Source organism: Colias croceus, chromosome Z (assembly GCF_905220415.1).
Source record: "Colias croceus chromosome Z, ilColCroc2.1".
Taxonomy (NCBI): Eukaryota; Metazoa; Arthropoda; class Insecta; order Lepidoptera; family Pieridae; genus Colias; species Colias croceus.
This window is the reverse complement of record NC_059568.1, coordinates 7,214,452-7,221,437: the sequence shown is the minus strand read 5'-3', so window position 1 is coordinate 7,221,437 and position 6,986 is coordinate 7,214,452.

Genomic DNA, 6,986 nt, shown 5'->3' with positions numbered 1-6,986 from the left:
TTCGTTAGGTAGTTTATTTTTTGTTATTGTTTCAAATATTTGATATTATGTAGATTTCATAAAAAGTACTTAATTTAAATGGAAATAAAACTAATCTCGGAACTGCTGTTTTAAGTAATTTAATAATTTTTCGATGTTAAATTGCAAAACATGTGACGTCACACTAGGGAGGGGGGGGGTCTTAGAAATGTGACCACCTGTGACAAGCACGGGGGGGTACCCAAAAACTCATGAAATTAGCGTGACGTACTTTATGGATGGCCCCTTAGTGATAATCATTTCAATATTTAATTTATTAATAGATATTGTTCAGATATCTAAATTTTGGAATGATTTATTTATTTTGAAACTAGCGGTCCGCCCCGGCTTCGCCCGTGGTACATTTTTACGTTTTCTCTCCATAAGAACCATCCTCGTACTTCAAGAAATGTAATAAAAAAAGAATTAACGAAATCGGTTCAGTTGTTCTCGAGTTATGCGCTTACCAACACATTTTGCGATTCATTTTTATATTATAGATTTTCATGATTTAAATCAAAATGTTAAAGCGTAAGTTGTTTAGAGAAATCAATGGTTTTGTATATATTTTTTCTATATTATGTTAAGTATGTGTAAGCGCATTTATATAATACTAGGTTCTCGCCCCGTTTCCGCCTATATAATTTATTTGATTTTTTTTAGTTATTCTATTCTGGGCGGATAAAAATCCGTAAGTAAAAATCATTAAAATCCGTTCAGCCGTACTTGAATAAGTGGTGTAACTAATACGGCTCTCTCTTATAGAAATATGTTAAGGTTGGATTTTTTTTTTGTTGTAAATGCGCTTTACACATTATCAGAAAATGTAATGTAACATAGTATTTAACCAGTACATTAATGATAAGCTTTAAAATAAAGATGTAAATGGGAAATTGGGGAGCAAAACTAAATTATCTTTGTTTCCATTAAGATTGAATATATAATGTTTATAAATGAAAGGCTTAAAATGTTGTTAGTTAAATAATTTTGATTTGTTCCTCAATTAAAATGTCAATGAAACCGTTTTTTATTTACTCTTATTTTTAACACAGTCAGGTTAATCTAAAAAGCTTTTTGACCACTTCACTTTTTTGTCACCGTAAGATTATAAACACAGTTTATAATGGTACGGGAGCTAGCAACGTTTAAAAAAAAGTCATTTTAGTATAGTTGGGTTTTTGATATACTGTTTCTCTTGCTATTTCGGTTAGAGTCCGGGCTGTCTGGCTGGCCGCAGTGGTTGCGTTTATTAGTGCGCATCTTATCTGCACAGGAAAATATCCTTAATTTAAAGTCATTTTTTAACGCGTAATTTTTAATCTTTTGCCTTTAGATAGATCCATCAGACATAATTTTTTTATTGCAAGACGTTTTTTTCGTTGTAAAATAGGTGCCATACGCAATTTTTATTTCAAAATAACTAAAATGTCATCGAAATAAGTGAAATTACATCAACATGAGTCCGCTTAAAAGGTAAGTAATAACTTTATTATTTATATTGTATTATCCTTTTTTAATACTTATATTGAATAATTAGTAAACTAATATTTTTAATAGATGGTTTCATATTTATTACACTTTTGGGTATAAATATGAATTTGATGATATTTGTATTTTCTAGTGTTTGATTTTACGCGAATATTATACATTTGAAATTAAAGACTTGGGAAAATAATACAATGAATAAATCGCGTTTAAAATCCGTTAAAAAGTCTTTAATTTCTTGATGATATTTGGTTTTTATCAAGTTTACATTAACGTCCTATTTAAGGTTCGTTGGGAAAAGGAGGCGATATGGTAGATTGTTGCAAAAAAACTGTAAATAGTAAAATGAATATTATATATAGTATAAGTAACACAGTGATTACTTATCCTTCACTGGGACTCATGTTGATGGAATTTCACTTACTTCGATGATATTTTAATTATTTTGAAATAAAAATTGCGTCTGGCACCTATTTAACAACGAAAAAAACGTCTTGCAATAAAAAATGTATGTCTAATTGATCTATCTAAAGGCAAAAGATTAAAAATTACGCGTTAAAAAATGACTTTAAATTAAGGATATTTTCCTGTGCAGATAAGATGCGCACTAAAAAACGCAACCACTGCGGCCAGCCAGACAGCCCGGACTGTAACCGAAATAGCAAGAGGAACAGCATATCAAAGAACCAACTATACTAAAATGCTCACTTGTCAACGTTGCTACCTCCTAGAATATAATAAATAAAACTCGCTCGGTGTTTATAAACTGCTGAAAAATTTTGAACTGTACCAAACAGCTTACAATTGAACGTTCATACAATTTTTGGTACTAGTTATTGATATATTAAGAAGAGCTGGAACGTCAACACATTTACACATTGCACATGTTAGGCCGGGAGATACTGACACAAAAATTCGGGTCATTTGTAACAGGATGGCGGTCTAGAAGGGTCTTATAGTACGCAATGACAAAAAGAAAAATGATGGTCAGAACGCTGGTACCGGCGGACTACATCTTTTTTATAGGCTATCGGTAAATTCTAAAATTTTTGTGTTACAAATCGTTTGACTTTCGCTATTTATACGACGAGTTCGACTAACGCCCACGCGACTAGTCCGCCGGTACCAGCGTTCTGACCATCATTTTTCTTTTAGTCATTGCGTAATAAGACCTCTGTAGAACCGCCATTCTGTTACAAATGACCCGAAATTTTGTGTCAGTATCTCCCGGCCTATGTATGTGTCATATTTTGCAATTGTTTATAAATACAGGGTGATGTAATTGGTGTAGTACGAATATCTAAAAATCTATGAAGAATTTTGTGATACAGTAAATGGAAGAATTATAGACTATTTTACAGTATTTAATAAAATCATTTAATTTTTTGTTCATTTTCATTAGAAATGTCAATTTTTCTCACCAAGATTGGAGGATAAGGATCTCGTTAGAAAAATATAAATTTTGACTAAAATCGGCATTTTTTTTTCAAAAATCAAATTACTAATTAATAATCAGAGTTATCACATTATTAAAAAAAAATAAGCCAAACTATACACAATTTTTACTTGATGCAATCCTCAAAGATCATGGACATAGTGTATTGCGCCTTCCACCATACCATCCAGAACTCAACCCAATAGAGTTACTATGGGGCATAATTAAAGGGAAAGTAGCATCACAAAATGTGAACTTTAACTTGAAAACTGTGGAAGAATTATTTAGAAAGGAAGCAAATGCCATATTAGTCTGGATATGTTTAGTGACGTTTGGAGAAAGACGCGAGAACATGAGGAAAAATATATTCAATTAGAACCAAAAGTAGATAATTACACTGACTCATTTACTGACGGCGAGTTCTTCGAGCGATGAAAGTTTCAGTGAAGTAGAAGATTACGATTAGGTATGATTAAATAGATTCTTATTCTTCTCTATAGATACTGCTCTCTGAATTGGTGGTAAATGTTAAAACTGTTAAACTGCTAAGACGATTCAAAAGTGCTTCTAGAAGAAGTCTAATTGTATAAATGTTTGAGTTTGAGTTAAAAACCAATAGTGTGAAAATTATACAATAAACATGTAACACATATTTGTTAGCGCGTATTGGTAGGTATTACGTACTTACTACAAATATAATATTTCTTAGATATCTTTACTCGACTAAAGTCAGGACTGTGGTCAGGACAAGACTGCTCCGCAACTGCAGAAGACGTCCGTTATTTAAATCATTATCAAAACAACCATCATTTTTCTGACATAAAATGTACTATTTCTCTTTACCAGGCATACGTTCGAAGTTGCTTAGAATATAATTGTATTATCTGGGATTCACATGAAAAAAAATATATCCTTATGTTAGAAAAAATCCAAAAGAAGTTTTGTAGATATGTATTTAGACAGATGTATGGATACTATCCATACATGTACCCATCTCTGTATGTGTACGGTATGACAGGCTTTTTCAGTCTGGAATCGAGGCGAAAATACATTTTACTAGTACACGTTTATCAGGTGCTAAATGGTGGTATAGATAACCCATTTAGTCTTGAACGAATTTCTTTTAAAATTCCTCCAAAGTTCATTTATAGTGTAGCGGCTCCTTCTGGGTTGGGACTACGTCGGGGTCGTGATTTCCTTGCCGTCCAGCAAGGTGTAAGAACTGTGTCTGGCCGTAACGCCCCCATGGTGCGCTCGGTAAAATTGGTAAACGACTTGCTCGCTCTGCTACCCGAGACAGATTTATTTAATACGTCCTTATATACGTATAAATCGAATGTTTTTAAATTCTTAAGTCGATAATTAATGAAAATTGTAAACTTATCCTATTTTAATATTTTATTTTAAACTAAACATGTAATGCTTTGGGTTTTACACCTGTTAATTACTTGTTGTTATGAAATAAATAAATAAATAAATCCGAGTGTTGGGAGTGAGCGCACGTGTTATTTGTATTGTTTTTATGACCTGAAATTTAATTATTATTTGATAATTGAATGATTATTAATACTTTTATCCAATTGATTATTATTAGAATAAATAATTAACTTCATCAATTGATTTACTTTTAAAGTATAATTTTACAGGTAAATTATGAGAGCTTTCATAATTATATTTGCATAATATATTTATCTACAACGCACCCATTTTACAATTCAAGTCTAAAATGAAACTAGAGTCGCATTTATTTTTGAACATACTGTAAGTGAAATTGCATAAGGGTCAACTCACACCAAAAGAGCGGCGAAGCGCAGCGCAGCGCGGCGAAGCGCGGAGTAGCGGAGGCCCGCGACTTCTCGAGCATTCCAGCGACTTCTCGAGCAGTCGCGGGAATCCGCGCGCCTTCCCGCGATGAATTCACGGGTCGCTCTTTGCGCAGTTCGAATGCTCGCGCGCACAGACGCGTGCGGGGAGCGGGCGCGAGGGGCGGGATATTGCCAGCGGCCGCTCGCGAATGCTCGAGCATTCTCTGGAATTCCCGCGACTTCTCGCGCAGTCGCACGGTCCGTCCGCTGGAATTCCACGGAATTCCAGCGGCGCCGCGGGCATCCGCGCGACTCGTTCGAGCTTCTCATGCGATAATGAGTATTATAGTAATGAAAATAAAGTTAAAATTCATATGACACGGAAACTGCGCTCCGCTTCGCCGCGCTTCGACGCTCTTTTGGTGTGAGTTGACCCTTAGTGTGAGTACTGTGAACATGCCAGCTTTCCTTAATTGACCGATACTACCGACGATGTTCATAACGCTCATATTCATGAAAATTTTAATTCTTTTTTTTTTATGCTATAGAATAGCAACCGAGCAGACGCGTCGCCTGGTGTTAAGCGATACACGCCGCCCATATAAGCATCCACTCCACTGGGAAGTGGATGTGTTGCTATCCTCAAAGGGATTTGGAAGGATTTAGGGAGAAGGGGCGAGGATAGGAGGGAATGAGGATAGGGAAGGAGAGGATGGGTAGGGGATGGGAAGGGATGTGGGCCTTCGGACCCCTCACTCACCGTACGGAACGCGACAGTAAACTGTCACTATGGCGCCGATATTCTGTGAGGGTGTGGTACCTTCCCCGGTGCGAGCGTGGCTCAATTCGTGCCGAAGCATGCTCGACTCCCACTTCCAAAGTAATATATTATTAATAATATGTTTGAACTCCTACCACTAGAGTAGAATTTAATCTATACAGAGAAAGCTTCTTCAGAACGTGTAAATTATTGTTTTAGTTGTTATAAATTAAATTACTTAATTACCTTCTATTCATCATTGTTCATAATTTAATCATTGTTAATGGCCGATTAATCCATTCAGTGCGGCCAACGCACATGCGCGTTTTTCGAACTTTTAACATGTGCTTGCGGGCGCGTATGCGCGTCCATTCAACTTACAAAACTTACTTCGAGTGCAGCGGGCCGCACCGGTGCGTTCTTTGTTCGTCTCTATTGTTTCGAAGGCATCGAAAATATGGGTCGGTAAGGGTGTCTATACACTGACTTTTCTTTGACCAAGCGATATTCGTTTGTGACATTACACGAGTAGTCGTAATATGTTACTCGTAACATATTACGACTACCGGGCTTTTTACCTACGTCTGTAGTACGGGTCAGTTATTATTGCTCCACTAGTAAATCAGAAAATCGTATACCACTAAATGGCAACCCTAAGTGTTCAATTTCATTCAGTCAATCACTCTTTAGGTTTAAGTACGAACAACAAACTGAAAAGAGAAAAAAAATAACAGGTAGCGCTTGATCTGTTATTGACAAAAACAGCTGTAGTGTGAAACAACCTTTACTTTTAGCGCAATAAATTTTATGACCGTCCTAAAACACGAAAATTTTCAAACGCACATAAGCGCCGTGCCGCACTTGGGCAAAGTATTGAAGGACGCACTAATGCGTCCAGCCGATCTGGGTAGACTTTCTTCAACCGCGCATACGCGTTCATAGCACCACACGAAATATTTATTGGACGCGCATGTGCGTTTGCCGCACCGGGTTAGTGAGCTGTTTACTACGCATCTGCAATTAATTCGCAATTAATTCAGCAGGTAACGCCTAATTCGCCTGGAAGAAAATTTTGTTCGTGGTCGTCTTCTTTGTTGGTAGTGTGACCGAATCCTAAGCAAAACATAATACGCATAATAATTATGTGAATTAAGTATCGATAGCGATCTGTGATATAGACATACAGACGGCGGAAAACGACTATGATTTTAACCGACTTCAAAAAAAAGGAGGAGGTTATCAATTCGGCCGGTATTTTTTTTAAGCTATTGCGTAGCTTCTATCGCGGGGTTTGAGCGCGGCGACCGAATCGAGAAATTCCGTAACGAAAAAACCTCACGGTCCCCACTCCGACGGGCTCGGAGGTGTGGCTTGAAGGCATGCTATGCAATAGCTTTACCGCGGCAGTCCCCGAGTGCCACACGTCTTTTTTATGTACCTATGTACACCGATTACTCCGAGGTTTCTGAACCGATTTTCGTGA